Source organism: Leptopilina boulardi, unplaced genomic scaffold, assembly GCF_019393585.1.
Source record: "Leptopilina boulardi isolate dan_hultmark-lab unplaced genomic scaffold, ZJU_Lbou_2.1 LbouV2_51, whole genome shotgun sequence".
NCBI lineage: Eukaryota > Metazoa > Arthropoda > Insecta > Hymenoptera > Figitidae > Leptopilina > Leptopilina boulardi.
This window is the reverse complement of record NW_026137996.1, coordinates 1,175,219-1,193,357: the sequence shown is the minus strand read 5'-3', so window position 1 is coordinate 1,193,357 and position 18,139 is coordinate 1,175,219. Positions and strand designations below refer to the sequence as shown.

The window sequence follows — 18,139 nt, the reverse complement described above, 5'->3', positions numbered from 1 at the left end:
AAAATTGGCTCATCAAATTTAATAATTATTTAAAAAATTGTTTATAATAAAATAAAAAAAGCTTTCATATTTCAATTAATAACCTGTGTCCTTCAAGTTGACTACAAAAATTTAACATAACATTCAAAAATGAATTAGAAAAAGAAATTATCATTTTAAATAAAAAAAAAAAAAAAAAAAACTACGTTTTAAAAAAAAAACTTTGGAAATGGTCTTTAAAAGTATTGATTTACGAATTCAACAATATTTTAGCTGTTTTGTTCAAGTCAAAAGACGCATCCTAGTGTCTGCACCCGCTTGCTTCTGTGCGGTAAAAATAGATGAAAGAAAAACCACGATCCGCAGTCTGCGGCAACTAAATCTCCAGACTAATGAAGTTGCCGTGAATTTTCGATGTATTTATTACACGCATTAACTTTTTTTTTTTTTTCTTTTCTACCAAACTCTTGGAAAAAAAATATTGAAACTCATTCGACTTTAATCAAAAAGTTATATTGACAAATATCTTCCAATATAAGCTTAATATTACATATGTGTATATCTATATGAAATCAGTGAATATAAATATTAATTCCATTATATCCTTACGAACATTTCATGAGATCAAAGTAATACCTTTTACAATAAAAAAAAAGTAAAAAAGAAAAAATAAAAGAAAAAGAAGGAAAAGTAAATCATTTTCTTCTTATTCAAATAAATAATAGTCTTAATTCTTTGCGTGGGTTTTCTTAATTTCATAGCAGGTCTTAACGTCTTACATAACACGCCGCGAGCAAACTTCACTGAAGCGTTCCTTTACACCACCGACTTATGAGTTTTATGTCGGGGCCTACCATCAAAGAGAGAGAGAGAGAGAGAGAGAGAGAGAGAGAGAGAAAAAAAAAAGAAATAATTGTAATTTGTGACTCCAGAAACTCTACGGCCTTTTACCTCAGTTTATATTTGCGTAATGATGTCCGTAGCTTTAATTATTTGAGCGAACGTCGCCTTAAGACGTAATTAAATAGCAAAAGAATTGTTTCAAACGAGTTTAATTTTTTCCCTGAGCTTCAAAAGCACTACGACTGATCAGCTCACTTGCTTAATCGCGATTTGCATTTAATAATACATTCGTATTTTATTTTTACAGTTAATAAAAAAATAATTTTTTAAAAATGAATTTCTAATTACTTTTTTCAAATTTTTAATTAATTTTTTAACAATTAAAATTAATTATTAAAATTATTATTAATTATTAATTAACTAGCAAAATTAAACGCGCGCAAGTGCGCCAAATTGAGTATTTAATTGTTTGTTATAAAGAAATTAAAGATTAATATTATCAATAATAATTTAATTTATTAGAATATTATTACATATTAAATGATAATAACGGAAATTATATGTTTACAGGCCTCGGATTATACGACTTTTTCCGACTTTTTTCAAAAATACAATTTTTATCGACTTATTTTAATAAAATGCGACATTTTTTTTACATTTGAAAAGAAAATGTAAATAAAATACATTTCTTTAGTATAAAATATAGATCTTCTTCAATTCAATTATTTAACAAATTTTAAACTAAAATGATTCTTCACTAAATTAATTATTTTTAATAATTTGAATAAAATACATCACAAATTCAATTATATATCAAAATTATTTTTTAATTAAAATTTTTATGAAATTTAACAATTGTTTATAATTTAAAAAAAAAATATCACAATAAAATTGAATTATTTTTTTTTTTAAATTTCAATTCAAAATAAACTAAAATTCAATTATTACCCGACATTTTAATTCAAAATCAATTAAAAACCTAATAATTATCCAAAATTTTCAATTTAAAATTTAATTATTTACCAAGTTTTCAATTTAAAATGAAATAAAATTCAATTATTTTCTGAAATTTCTATTCAAAATTAATTATCCAAATTTTCAATCAAAAATGAACTTAAATTAAATTATTATCCAAAATTTCAATTAAAATTCAATTATTTCCCAAAATTTTCAATTCAAAATGAACTGAAATTCAAAATTTAAAATCAAATAAAATTTCATTATTCACAAAAATTTGAATTCAAAATTAATTGAATTTTCAAGAATTTAAATTTAAAAGCATCTAAAATTTAATTATTTCTAAAATTTTCCATCGAAATTTTTCTTTTTGGAATTTAATAATTTCAATTATAACTCTGAGGAAATTCAATTATTTTTATCTATTTTAATAATATTCTTTGAAATTTCAACTATCTGAAAACATTTTTCAATTAAAAATGATTTTCAAATTATTGTAGGTATTTTGTCCGCATTTTCTAACAAATTTTTAGTGAAATCATCTAAAATTTTAATTACAAAACACTTAAAGTTTCAATTAATTTAAAAAATCTCAATTTTAAATCTTTGAAAATTCAATTAAATTTAAAAACTGTTTTCCAAAAATTGTTTGATAAATTATTCTTAGTTCTGTAAAATTTAATAATTGTTTGAAAATTAACTAAATAATTTAAATTAATTAAATTAAATTTCAACTTTAACCCTTCGAAAAGGATTATTTTAAAAAAAAAAAAAAATTTTTATTTAAAAATCTATAAAATATTTTTGTTAAAATAAAAATCAAATCCACTTTTCTTTTGGAATATAAATCGACTAAAACGACTTTTTTTGTGTCTTTAAGTTGATTCGAGGCCTGTGTTTTTATAATTTATATTTAATAGGCAATCGTTGGCCCCTTGTATCTTAAAAATTAATTTTTAAAAATAAATTTTTTCAAATTACTATCATGTACGAAATTTCCTAGCGCATCTTTTTTCTCATCATAAATTTTTTGTATTTGTATACAATTTTTGAATCAATATAGAACTTTAAAAAAAAATTTCGTTGGTAAACGTTGTGTACTTCAGCTTCGTGAATTGAATTTTCGACTTTGGAATTTTAAAGAAACTTATTCCAAAATTTGGAAACACAATTATACAACTTTGGCAAAAATGAGAAAAAGAATTGTCAAAATTTGACACGTCATAAGATTACTATTCAAAAAAACAAGTGAAATCAGAAAAGGCCAACTTCAAGTTAGGACAGAAGGACAGACCATGCATTTTATTATTATATAATTATTAATTAATTAATTATTAATTATTAAAATTAATAATTAATTAAAAATTATTTTAAAAAAAATAAAAATTCTGCAATTTATAATTCCACTAATAAAAGCAACTATAGGAGAAAATTTTTTTCTCTTACACTTTTAACATTTAAAAACAAGTGAAATAAGACCAGAGGGGTACATAATTCAGACTGGCGGCTTCCACTTATATTATAAGTGAAGAACCGACAGGTAAGAATGGATACGCCATCCAGAGTGAAAGATAAACGCAGACTAGACACATTACTGTCTAAAAAAAAAAAAAAAACTTTTTACTTCATTGAGAAAAAAATAAATCACAATAATTTTTTTTTTTTCGGCAAAATCTTCTCTGAAAATTAAAAAAAAAAAATTCCTAAAGAACACTTTTAAAATAGTTCAAGCATCGAAAAAGCTAGAAATTAAAAAAAAATAGGTGTCTTTATAAAACGATATTCATATGAAAGTCATATTTCTATTCAACGACATGAAGGTTCATATCAATTTTTTTTTTTCCTTTTACTAAAGGTTCTTTTCAGCTAACGCTCTGGAAATTTGAACTCTGTCCCTAGTGAAACTGAATAGAGCTTATTTCTTCACTCTCTCTCTCTCTCCACCTTCTAAAGGTTTTAAATTAAAATCTCTCTAATTGCTGACTAAACGAAAAATTTCGCTTCCTTTATCAATTACATGACATGATATCATATATTCGGAATAAAAACTTCAGATTATCATGCCTCTTGTTTTTTTTCTTTTTTTTTTTTGCTTGTTACATATAGCTTTGATATATGTGCTTTGAGTTCAACTTCCTGAGGTTGGTCCAGTCGTGGAGGTTTGGCTGACGCAGCAAAAATGTTCCAATATATATATACATATATAAAAAGCAGCCTGGAAAAAACTTTTGCTGCAGTAGTCAAACTTTTGGATAATCTAGTCGGAAATATACATCAACTTGGATGCGCATATACCTCATTCCATAACTTTCAATCATTTTAATTTAAAAGTAGCAAAAAATAATAATTTACCAAAAAAAAAAAAACTGCCTAAGATTTTTCCTTACGAATTCTCACAAACATTTGGAATTTCAATAAGATTGAGAATTGGAAATAGTTTTAATATAAATTCCATATAGCAATTCAAGTGACAAAAAATTTTTTTGCAAATAAATGAAAAATATTTCTTCGTTTGAGAATTTTTGAAGCGTTAACATTCCATAATAGAATAGTATTAGGATTTGTATCATACCTCTCCAATGGTTGGAAAGAAATTTTTTTTTTTTGCGGTAACAAAAGTCGATAGAATATTGCATTTGTCATCTCATCCCTTGTATAAGAGAGATTTTTTTCTTCTTTTTTTTTTTTCATGTTTTGCTGTCGATAAAGCAAACTCTCGAAACCACAGTTTACCGCCATCGCTCGTTGAAATCTTGCACCACTAAACATCGTTGAATATAGCAGCATCCATTCTCGACAATACTAAAAGAGAGAGAGAGAGGGAGAAAGAGAAATTCCCCTTTTCGTCTCATATGATGAAAAGCGACGATTCCAATGCTCGATAATTTCATCCCTTGGAGTTACCGACCTAAAATTACATGATATCAGTAAAGGGCTTTTTATTCAAATCGCCAGAGTGCCTTTTTTTTGACAATATCGAGAGAAAATTGATTTTTCCAATTTTAATTTTTGGCGAAAAAAAAAAATTCCTATTTTTTCAATTATTGATTTTTATTTTTAGGGGTAATTTCTTTTTTTTTTTCCCCTAAAAGATAGATTATCTTGAGAAGTATATATGGTTCTTCGTGTCATCGACCACGAGACAGCACGGTCGGTACCACTGTTTGAGAGAGAGAGAGAGAGAGAGAAAGACTTGAATCGTTTGATGCTCTTGGGGGCTTTTATATGATGTTGCGCGGAAGATAACAATGGAATTCTTTAAGCATAGTGAAATATTGTTGAGAATTCATCGAACTAAATATATACAGGGATTTGCCACGATTCTTTTCTTTTTTTTAACCGAATTTTTCTTTTTATTTTATTAAATTATTGAGTTTCCGTTTAATTTTGCAAAATTGCCAAAATTAAATTCAAAATTTTGAAACAAATTTCGATTAAAATTACTTTTTTTATTTATTTATTTATTTTTTTAATATAAACAATGTTAATTAATTTAATGTATTCTGTTACGGAATAGTAATTGCATTAACTAATTTCGCCGGTGCTTTTGACCTATATATATTTATTCGGTTTGTATTATTTGCGGATTTAAAACACATTTTGTCTCCTCGCCGGCGGTAGTACACTCAATACAAAAGTCAATGTTTTGCTTTCTTTGGCAAATATTCACCTTCTCAAATAATAAAACATTTATATATATATATATGTATATGTTTACTCATTAATATGTACATTATTATTTGTCAATATTTTTTCATCCACAATTTTTTTTTCGCCACCCAAAAAAAAAATAATGAATTTTTCAATTAAAAAATTTCATATGAATGTCAAGATGATTATATTTTATAAAAATTATTAGTTAGAATTTTGATTTAAAAGAACTTTATCAGATATATAAATTAGTTTTTTAGACAAATTTTCATTTTTCGAATTAGAATTTTTATAAACGAATTTTTGTACAAAATTCTTAAAACGCCGAATTTTTAATTTTGTCCGAACAATCGATTTCGGTGCGTTTTTTTAAAATTGACCAATCAGAAATTGTCAATAAAAATTGTGATTGGTCAATTTTAAAATACGCGCCGAAATCGATTGTTTCTTCGGTCATTTGCAATTTCGGACAAATAAAAAATTCACACAGAAAATTAAAAGGCATTAAAATAAGCTGCAACGCTTATTCCTTTAATCCAATTTTGCTTATTTTAATCAATTTTGGTATTAAAATAAGCAAAATTGGATTAAAATAATAAGCGTTGCAGCTTATTTTTTAATGCCTTTTAATTTTCTATGCAATTACTATAATAATTCAAAAAATGAAAAATTCATCTAAAAATATAATTATATCTAATAAAAATTCTTTCAAATCAAAAATTCTAATTAATAATTTTTATGAAATAATTATAAGCCTTGCATTCATATATGAATTTCTTTTTTTAAAAATATTGACGAAAGCTCGCGTAAAAGTATAAATTCATTATTGCTGTTAGAAAAAAAAAAGGAATCTGTGACCTACTTCTATTAACAAATACTCGCACTTGTATTATCCGAATAAAATCAACGATCGATAATTCAAATAAAATGTGAACTTCTCCATTAATGGTTGGAGTCATTAGTGGTGCGCGCGGCAATCTTTTGTGAAAGCAATGTAGGCCGTTCTTGACGTGAAACTTGCGGCTATATAAACGAGGACAATAAGCAGGATATGTTGTAAGAAAGTCGACATCCAACCGCGAAAAACTGTGTACGCAATAGGACCAATTTCCGAATACCACAAACGACCCCCCTTATAACGCGCCTGACAAAAAGGTTTCTTCTCTTTCGTTTTCGAGTGTTAAGATTCCTCAAGGACCGGTTACTACCGGACAGTAGTGTATATATATATATATATATATGTATACGAAAAACATGCTTTCTTTAGGGACTTTTGCAAAGTCTTCGTTTTCTCTCCCCATCGTTTTACCGTTCTCGAGAATCGTATAATACACAGTGGTAGCTTGTTTTTAAAAGAATGTTAATCGTATAACGATAAGGGAAGTTATAAACTCGTATTTTCTCTCTTTCTCCCCCAAATATATATATATATATATATATATATAAAATCTCAAACTTTGGAGAAGAAGGAAGCGAAAACACCGAAGAGATATAAAAGAAGAAAAAAAGAGGAAGAGAACGACGACGACGACGACGACAACAACAACGACGCGAGAGGCCGCTGCCCTGAAAAACTAGTAGCCCCGTGTAAGAATGCCGACTGACAGCTCTTAGAGAGTAGCTCTCTCGAAGAGAAACTTTTTCATGCATAGAAAAGAAGAAGAAGAAAAAGAAGAAGAAGAAGATGGTTTTTGCGATCGATGTTCCAGTAATTGGATTTAGATGACAATGACAATTGAAATCGACAGTTGTGGATAATAGACGGAAAACTGTATTACTGTCACTCTTCCTACGGAATTCTCTTTTGCGAGGATTTAAACTTGTTTTATTTTTATATCATTCCTTTCCAGAATGCATTCCTAACTCGCAATTACAACTCTCTTTATATTCATAAAGAAAGTTATTATTTCAATTTTTTTTTTCAATTCAATATATATTTTAATAATTATTGTCGATTTTATATTTTATCAATTTTTGTCTTCTGAAAAATATATAAAAAAAATTTTATTTTCTCAAATTTTCTCACTTAATAAGCTAATTTAATAAATTTGTATTACTTTCTAAATCTGAATTAGTAAAAATGTTTATATTAATTTAAATTATGTGACTCACTTCTTGCTTCTGAATTAGTAAAATTTAACTAATTCTAAAGCAAAAAGTAAGTCACTAATTCAAAATTAGTTAACATTTTTACTAATTCAGATTTATAGAGAGTAGGAAGAATTTTTTTTCCATTTTTTTACAAGAATTTTTTGGGTAATTTTTATTTTGTAGAATTCTTAAAACGCCGAATTTTTAATTGTCAAAAATTACAAATAGCCGAATAAACATAAATCAACAGAAAGATTTCGATGCCAATTGCAATTTCGGACAAATAAAAATTCGATGTTTTAAAAATTCTAATAAAAATTCGATATACCGTGGATGTCCCAGTTACCGTCCACCTAAGACCTAGTTTCCGTCCAGTTTAATTTTCAAAATAACATTTATAAAAAAATTATTTTCTTTTATTTGTTTACTTAAACTAATAAGTCGATTGCGTGCCAAAAGGAATAAATTATTGTTAAAAAATAATTTAAATTACTATACGAGATATTTGTAAAATGGACGGAAACTGGGACATGGACGGTAACTGGTACATCCACGGTATACATAAGAATTTTTGTTAAGTAAAAAATTTAAAAAGAAATTCTGAAAAATATATGTATATGTAAATTCGAAAAATAAAAATTCGTCAAAAAAAATATTCTTTAAAAATTCAAAATTTTAACTAATGATTTTTATGGCCCCCTATTATATTTAAATGAAAATTCGAACAAATAAAAAATTCTGTAAAGTGAATTTTCGGTTATTTTAAAAATTCGAATAAAATATAATATATAGGATTATAACTATTTTATAATATATAGAAGAAAAAAAAATTCAACATATGTAAATTTGAAAATTAACCCTTTTCAAAAATTTATCTAAAGATTCGAGAAGAGCTTTTTCATATATCATCTTTTCAGACATACAGCGCCAATACCGATTCTTCAATCGGCTTTTCGAATTCAATTTTCAAATTCAAGTGGATCTCCTTTTTTCACAGGATTTGAAAAGATAGCTACATAATTCCTAATTTTAACAGACATGTATATATATATATATATATATGTATTGATAGCAACGTAGACTGAATGAAGTCCAAGCCAAAAGCGATAATCGGATCTAATATCAGTATATATGGAGCTTTGAACGAGCGGAAAGTTGAAAAACGCAGTATATATATGTTGCGACTTACGTACGAAAGAAATCCCTCCATGAATCTGAAGGAGAGGTTAACAGGTAAATTCGAATGTTAGAGAGAGGCTGGGAATAAGACGAGAAAAGAAAAGATAGAGAGTTGGTGTAAGAGAGAGAGAGAGAGAGAGAGAGAGAGAGAAGAGGAGAAACGGATAAAAAAAAGAGACGGAAAACGTAGACCTCGACGGCTGGCGGCACCGCTTGATGTACGCCGGGTCCGTAATTACAGGTTTTCGGAACGCCTCGCTCGGCCGAGCCACGCTGTATTCGAGAGAGGCAGGGCCTTCCTCGCCACTACATCTACCCGGTGCTTCAGATTTATCTACTTATATACATATATATATATATTGAGTTCCCTTTTCCAAAACTCACACAACACCTGCTACCAAATTTTCAATTTAATATAAGCTCACAATTTTCAATTTTTTTTTTAATTATAGCAGAATTTTTATAATATAGAATTTCAATTTTATTTAAATCGAATAATTATTGAATTAGCCGAAACTTTATTTAGCAGAATTTTGTTTATTATATAGCCTAAATCCACTATGAGTTTTCAATCAAAAAGAGACAAAAAATAAACTCGATATTTGAATTTCTTTTAGAAAATTTTCCCGCGCAAATCGTTTATAGATTAAAACTGGATTCTATATTAATTTTGTTTTGAGAATTTAGAAAAATATACACAAAGATTCGATTAAACAGAAATTTTGATTATTTAAAAATTCAGGGAATTTAATTTCTATATATAGGTATATACTCTCTTTTGAATCAAATATAGGAATAATTTAAGTAAAATTTTCACTGAAATTTAGTTGAATTCTTTAATGATGGAAACAATACTTGTTTTACCAATTAATGATAATGCAAATTTGCTTAAACCAGTAAAGAATTCTAATCAGTGAAACTTATATGATTAAATTTAAGTGCGGAAATTTTTTCTACTGAAGTATGAATAAAATTTTTGTTAATGCGGATTTACTATTTATATCAAAAATTCGTTGTGGAAATCAGCATCTTTTGTTGCAAAACAATTTTGAAAAGAAGAAACAAAAACTAAAAGTAAATAAACTATATAGAATAAAAGTCAATTAAGAACTTTTCTTTTGAAATAAATCTAATCCATTTTAAATTGAAATGATCAACTGAGGGAGTCCATATATTTGGAAGATTCAACAGGTCGTCGCACGGGAATTAGAAGGACAACTATCAAAATTGAGAATACATCGTATCCTAACAAAATTAGTGGAATTATCCAAAACAACACAGAAAATTAAAAGGCATTGAAATAAGCTGCAACGCTTATTATATTTTAATCCAATTTTGCTTATTTTAATACCAAAATGGATTAAAATAATAAGCTTATTTTAATGCCTTTTAATTTTCTGTGAAGTAAAATTTATGATTAAAAAAAACATTAGGTTTTCTTTTTATTACAACGGTGGTTATTTATTTGGATTATCAGTAATATTAAAAACAAAAAAAAATACTGAAAATTTTCTTTATATATTAATTAAGAAATAATCATATTTTCCACAATATGCAGCAAATTCAGTATATATAATCAGTAATTTCACGCATAAATAAAAAAAAAAAAAAAAAAATAGTGGGCATTTAAAGAAATTTCACAGTCTGTATGGGGCAATTTGAGTCGGCAGCAACCTTCCTATATAGCCGGTTTTGAGACACTGGGTACGTGATCCTACGCGCCATTTATGAATGCAGCTGGAAGAAAAGGCTTGGACTACTCTTCTTGAAACGTTTGTGAGCGTGATGGATGGACGAAAATACGATTAAGGGAGTATACCTATACACCGCGACGTGTACAGAAGATGCCGGTAGTATACTCTAGAGTCTCTTTTGAATTTCGGCTCCTCGGGCAGTCTGGAGCCCAGGGAGAGAGAGAGATATCGGGTGTTGGAAAAGTGTGCGGCGGCATCCCAAAACTTATTATATACCAAAGATCTTCTCATAGCACACGCAGCCACAACAAAAATTCTTAGGCAAATATGTTAAAAATTAAAATGGTCGGCGTCGGAAAATTCTTTGAAATCTAGTCCCTTAACTATCGACCAACGAAAGAGGAACGAGAAGTCAGGGAGAGAGATAGAGAGAGAAGGTTGCCTCAGAGATGCAGCGGCTGACTAAACTTCTAAGAAAGATACAATGATGCAGGTATGGCTCGTGGGGATTTTCTTTTTTATCTTTCTTGCTGTGGAGTCCTCATCGACACCTCGGCTAAAGTTAAAAGAAAACAAAACAAAAAAAAAAAAAAAAAGCTGATCCAATGAAGAAACAAAATTTTTTATCCCTAATCTGTTATTCAATTTCTTAAAAATAATATCCTTAATAGAACGCAAAATCGAAATATCTAAAAAAAAAACTTTATAAGTATTGCATATTCTTTTACCTAATAACGAGAAATGCAACGAGAGAGACAATTGGGAGGGATTAAAGCCAGAGGCGAGAGTGAGAGAGTTTAAAAACCCTTTTATGTTCTCGCATCAACACACAGACACATATATAGTCAATAGAAACGTTAGAAAGGGTTAAGCGAGGGTGAAACTGATGATGAAGTCGAGGGCGCTAGAGTCGATAACTACGACACTGGGCAATCCGAAGCTTCTCAAACGAGAAAAGCATACACATGGCTCCCATTCAACTAACCCTTTCAGTCTTCCTCCTTCTCCTCTTTAACCCCCGCGCGTTCATCCACCCTAATCGTCTTTCTTTTTTCATCGTACATACATATATATATATATACCTTCCTATCGTCTCAACTCTCTTGAGTCATCATCCTGCCTCTCGCGGTGTCGGCAAAATCTCTTTTACTCGCCTCAAGAGAAAAAGAAAAGGAGAGACCTTCTCTATTCTGGCATTCGATGTCTGTCACTATGTCCTTTGAATTAAAAGCCTTATTTGCATGTCGAAAAAATAAAATATTTGATTGATAGTATAATTTGGTCCAATTGACCCATTTTCTCATAAATAAACCAACATCTTTGGAAGAGAATCGACAATTGAATTTCCAGACTTGAGAGAGAGAGAGAGAGAGAGAGAGTCTGGAAATTATGTCATTAGAAATAAAAACAAGAATAAAAAGGCCCAAGTTTCTTTTATTATCTTCACTGGCCTCTTGCCAACAATCTTGTCCATCTTCTCCATGAGAGAATAAAAGCCATATTTTCACGTTACGAAATTTACCCTTACATAAGTCTACAAAATTTTACATCAAAGAAACTACAATCATTATTTTATACATACATATACATATATATATATATATACTTTACGATGAGAGTAACATTATGTAAGCATTCTGATTCTAAATTCCATTCACCTGTAATCTGAGAAGTTTATAAGCGAGATTCATTCATGGGACATGAAATTCGTTAACCCTAAACCCACCGGAAAGGTATATATATACGACCACTAAAACCACGGGATGTTTCCCATTTTCAGGAATTTTACTTTATATTCATAATTAGAGGGATTATTAAGTTCAATTTCTGTGATAATCAAAATGAAAGAATTTTTTTTTTTCTGAGAATACTTTGAAAAATATATTATATATATATATATAAAAAGGAAGCGGCGAGTATAAAGGAATAAATGTTTTTCTCTTGATAAATGCTAATGGTTTCCTGAGGATGTGGCTACCAGATATTATAGAAATCCCTAATTATGTATTTCCCATATGGCTTTAATAGATATAGAAGAACGTAAAGTCATCAGAAACATCTGGATATGTTAAAAAAATATATATATATATTGATTGTCAGCGCAAATAAATCAATGTCAATTGAATCGAAAGTATAATTGATGAAAAACTTTAATTACACGGAGAATATAATGGAAAAACAAATAAAGTAACTTTTAGTATATACTTTAAAAGTAAAATCTAAACTGTCCGGTGTTTCTGCGCATATTTGATAATTTTTACTCCGAAAATAGTAAAATTTACTATACGAAAGTAGTAAATTTTACTATTTTCGAAGTACACAGGAAAAACAAAGTGTTCTTTTACCCTAAATCTGGGTTAAATCTTATGGGTTTTAGCACCAGCTTTTTTCTGTGTAAAAATTACCAGAAATGCATAAAATATCTTTACAGAAAATTAAAAAGCATTAAAATAAGCTGCAACGCTTATATTATTTTAATCCAATTTTGCTTATTTTAATCCATTTTGGTATTAAAATAAGCAAAATTAAATGAAAATAATAAGCATTGAAACTTATTTTAATGCCTTATAATTTTCTGTGTCCGGACAGTTCAGATTTCACTTTTAAAGTAGTTTTTTTTTTTGCAGAAAAAACAAATAAAAAAAATTGATATTATAAGAGGAAATATTTTAAATGCATGAAACACAAATTTGTGCCCCTATATATCTGGAGGCAGTGGACCCTCTGCAAATGCCCCAGTTAAAAATTAATAATCTTGATTCAGGCTCATTAATCACACTAGGTGGTAGGTCTTCGTACTCTTTAGGGTCATGTTCGTTCATCGCTTTTAAAAATTTCAAGGTGGCCCGATTCCGTAGTCACCACCCTGTATATATATATATATATATTTGGGGTCGACGTAGAATAAAAGCATGGCGCGATGCCAAAGTCTCAAGTAGGTATACACAAGTACCTGGTCTTATAGATACACTTATTTGCTCAAATCCCACCAGGATGGCAAAATTTTCTATCTACTTGAACACACATCTTTCTCTTGTCAATTGTCCCCCCCCGAAAAATTGTCTTATATAAAACAAAGTTCATTATCAAACGTCTCTTTTTGTTTATACAAGTTTCTTTTTTGTATTTGAAAAGGACGAGATTGGAAGAGTGACGAGTTGACCGGATGTTAGGTCGAACGGAAATCGCGAACACTTCTCTTTTGGATATATATATATATATATATGATGGCAGAAGTGGCGAATGATATTGACAAAGATTGTGCGCGCGGAAATCGTCAAAGGCAGTGTCAACGTTATCAGACAAGATGACTTACGTAGCAGGGAATTATTGTAACCCCGCAGAGCCAACGAATCCTTCAAAAGAAAACTTCAAAGACACCGCATGGTCGTCGTCGGTTCGACCACTCAAAAGCAAAGACAGCTTCAAACCGGCTACCGAGACCTCGGCGCCCCTTGAAGCAAAAGAAAACACTTGTACATAGGGAAAAGTCCTTGGCTTGAAACTTTAGAGATGAATCTCTCTCCCTCTCTCTGACCCGGGCTAAGTCCCAAAGAAAATTTGGCTAAAGAAAATCTTCAACTTCTTAGCTCAACAATAAACCTTGATTAGCGCGGTACTGCAATAAAAATATTTACTTTGTCCTTTTGGATCATTTTCCTCTCTCTCTCTCCATATATTTAGAAAATATTTTTTCACAAAAGCTTTAGGCAAATTGTTTCATCTGAACAAACTTTCAAATACAGTTTCATATTTTACTAAACATGTTTAGTACGGATTTTACTAGTCAGAAGAACAAGTTCTATTTGCCGACAAAAAAGAAATACCCAAATTTGAATGGTTGTTCACAATTGTGAACCAATCAGATTTCATTTCTGTCGGTAAATTCTCCCTTACGTTTTAATGAACAATTTAACTCAGTCCGAAATGGAATATTCTATTTAGTAGATTTAACCAACATAGTAAGATCTCAATTCTCTTATCTCTGTTTAATTTTGTCAACATGGTCCAAAAAATGAAAAAGAATTGCTCATATCGAGAAAAGTCATTAAAAGCATTTTCGTGTACTATATATGTACATGAATGAAGTTGGAAGCATGTGAAAAAATTACGTAATACAGGGTCATGACCCTAACAAAGTGTGCGACAATTAATAACTCGATTCGCATATATATATATATATATGTATATACATGCGGTGAAAGTCGAGAGAAAAAAAAATAGTGTATAGCAAATTCCACAGTAATTAATCGCCGTCTCATTAAAGCGGCGGTTCTTTTCTTCTTTAGCCATGTAAAAAAGTTATTACTTCAATGAAGAATGCAATTCGAGTATATGTTCACCGCCTCACTAAGCACTTAGGCCTGTCGGCAAGATAAGATTCATTTCAAAATTTTAATTATTACATCAAGAGGCCTTTTTCAAAATAATTATCAATTCTTCAGACGCAATTTATTATAAACGAATTTTCAGAAATATGTACTGTATTAGGCGAATAATCGATATTTAAAATTCTATATTAAAATTTAAATATTGAGTTTGCATCGAGTCCTAATAAATGCGAATCCAGGATGAAATTAAAGTATTCTAAAACTGTTTAGAATGCAGTCTAACGCTACTGGTTTACGTAGTTTCTACTTCTAAATACAAAACTTTAGAACTCTTCCAAAATTCATTGTGGATTCGCATTACTCAATTATTATGACCGAATTGATAATTTAAAAAAAAATCGATCGTTTTAAAAATCAACTTTCTAAAAGCGTTCTAAAACAACAATATCAAAAGAAGTGAATCCAAATTTGATTTTTTGAAAACAAAACAAAAAATGATACTAAAAAGAATCCATTTGAAAATTATGGTAACACGATTATCTTTCGTTCTCATCATCAATATTTATAATGTGGGTAGAAAATAAAGAAATGAAGCAATACCTCGGCATCACTTTGATCCATGACAAGAGGTGCGGCGTCATAAAAGAGTTTTATATGCCTCCGTGGCTTGTGTTCGATTTAAAGTAAGCTGCTGCTCAAGGCGATTGCTCCTAGACTCACTTTTCCTGTTAAAACTGACATTTGTGCTCGAAAAGGTACTACCATCATTACTAGAGAGACTCGTGACACTATCATTACACTGACAGTTATACCGTAATTTCCTTGCATTTGACGTCTTGTAATTAAGGCGGGAGAGACCGTTACACTTCCTTGTCGTTTCACGTTTTCTTTAAGGTCTCACCGACACAATCGCGATAAAACATCTCTCAACACAGCTCCAATTTATTTCTAAACAATTGAATTTGGGAAAAAAAAAAGAACTTTACGAATTTCAATATTTTCAAATGGAATGGTTGTTTTGGTCTCACTTATAAAGCCTTCACTAGATAATTTCACACTTATCTTTCACTCTCAAGTACACGTTAGATGTGAGCTATTAACGCTCAGGCGGCATGGAATGTATTTTCAAAGGAACGCTTGTTGCTGGGTTTAAATTAAAAATAATAAAGCTAATATAATTTTTGTAGTCGGGCGCGAGTTTGTTGACTTCGAGAATGAGGAACGTGTTTTTCTTCGACGAAGAAACTAAAGCCGGCCTGTACAGTGAACGAACGCGGGTAGACTGAGTCTAGAGAACAGTGACCATAAGCCGGGACGAGAGAACTCTCTCTCACTCTGTCTGGCACTTACCTCTCTCATTCTCCCTATTTCTCTCTCTCTCTTTCTTACATATCTCTCTCTCTCTCTCATACGACCCCCCCACTATACTCTTTTGTCGTCCTTCGTTGGCGTCTCGCGAAGAACTCAGAACAAAAAGTGGAACAGAAAGGGACGCACCAGGTATGAGGGCTGTGAGGGCGAAGTCTCCTGAGGGTCTTTAAACGAAAACGCGCGCTCTGTTATCCGATCCAACGCAGAGAGGTTGAGAACGATCGATTTTCTTGCATTAATTATTAGCTGGCGCAATGAGTAGCGCGTTATTATCTTCTGTTTTGTATAATTTTTTTTTCTTTCTATTTTCTTTTTTTGTAAATTGTAGACGCTCAATTATTTGTTTCTTCTTTTTTTTTTTAGTTGGAAAATTCCGTGAAATTAGCTGGCTTCTTTCCAAATGACAAACGAAACTCTCCTGACAGCAGTTAAACGATTTTCATTGATGTTTGTCCCAAAAAATAAATTAGGCATTATAGAAAGTCAGTAGTCGGTATTGATGAAAGAACTTCTGTTCAAGACATTTCGATGGTCATTATATATATATATAGAGAGAAAAAGATAGATATGGTGAATGCGCTATCGTTCCCTTTACAATATTGATAAACTTATCGTGTAGGCATTCACTAGAGCATGAAACTTTCGATCCATTAAAAAGATTTTCCGAAATTAGATACTGAAATACTTCCTCAGTGACGGGTAATATATTTCCTATATATATCTGATTTAACAGATTACTATTCTTTTAATCAAGAATACAAATTTTAGAATAGCATTTTTATTTCTTCGATTGTCAATTATCCGAAATTTACACGGAAAAATGAATAAAGTAACTTTTACTATACTTTAGTAAAATTTGAACTATCTTCAGTTTCTACGCATTATTTCTGTCAATTTTTACTCCAAAAATAGTAAAATTTACTCTTGAAATAATAAAAATTATTTTGGATATAGTAAATTTTACTATTTCTAAACTAAAAATTGATAGAAACTGCGGACAGTTCACACTGAAAAAAAAATTCTGGTTAGGCTATATTTAACATTACTTTCTAATTATGTTAACCAGAATTCTAGTTGAATTAACTAGAATTCTCGTTAAAATAACCCTAACCAGAATTCTGGTAATTCTAACTAGAATTTTTTTTCAGTGCAGGTTTTATTTTTAATAAAAGTTTTTAATTAACATAATTTTTAGGCACTGAATGTTTATCTGGTAAAATTCTTAAAACGCCCTGAATTTTTATTTGTCCGAAATTGCAAATTGCCGAACAAACAATCGACAGAAAGATTTCGGCACGATTTTCTTGACAACTTATGATTTTGGTGAATTTTATAATCATCGCGCCCAAATTTTTCTTTCGTTTGTTCGGTCATTTGCAATTTCGGACAAATAAAAATTCGGCGTTTTAAGAATTCTAATAAAAAAAACATAAGAATATTCTGTTAAGTAAAAATTCGTCTAAAAAAATTATATTTGAATATCTACAGAAATTTCGAAAAAAAGAAAAATTCAAAATAGAAATTAGCGAAGTTTAAACAAAATTACTGATTTTTTTTTAGAAATGAAGTTTCTTTGACATATTTTCTCATAAACTAATATGCTTATATATATGAAAAACCCAGATGAAACAAAAGGGGCCGGAGGTCCAGGTGGATTAATTACGCTGTGGTTTAGGGAACGCATCCTGGGATGAATCGCTTTTGCGATCAAGATGACGATTACAAAACCATGATAACGAGCGAGAGGATAAATAATAGAGAGCTGAAAACTAAAGATGGAAATGAATGCCGACATGGCGGAAGTTTCTACGCGAGTCCTGAGAATTTCAGATTTCTCGTTTTAAATCATTTTTTTTTTTTTCGTTGAATAGAAATATATGGCGTGCATTTATAAAAGCATGAAATTTCGAGAGAAAATAGAGAAATAATTTTTAGTATTTTTTCGAAAACAATATATAGGTACTTACGAAATGATTAGGAAATAATTTGGTTTACACACCTGAAACAAACAATAAAAACAACATTAAAAACTGATATGAGTTA

General features: G+C 29.6%; 1 protein-coding gene and 1 long non-coding RNA gene across 6 annotated transcripts in view; one reads left to right on the top strand and one right to left on the bottom strand.

Annotated features, from left to right (window-relative positions):
- Nucleotides 1-18,139, top strand: part of LOC127289866 (uncharacterized) — a 33,437-nt gene that overhangs the window by 745 nt on the left and 14,553 nt on the right. The gene's annotated exons all lie outside the window — the stretch shown is intronic.
- LOC127289860 (axin) overlaps nucleotides 1-18,139 on the bottom strand; it is a 40,815-nt gene that overhangs the window by 9,646 nt on the left and 13,030 nt on the right. The window contains exon 3 of one of the 5 annotated variants that reach the window (XM_051318085.1): nucleotides 18,064-18,095. The exons of 3 other annotated variants lie outside the window; for them this stretch is intronic. The gene's annotated coding sequence lies outside the window, so the exon portion shown is untranslated. Of the gene's footprint in view, nucleotides 1-15,325; nucleotides 16,014-18,063; nucleotides 18,096-18,139 lie in introns of those variants that run through there. One more of the 5 variants, XM_051318083.1, reaches the window with a different exon arrangement.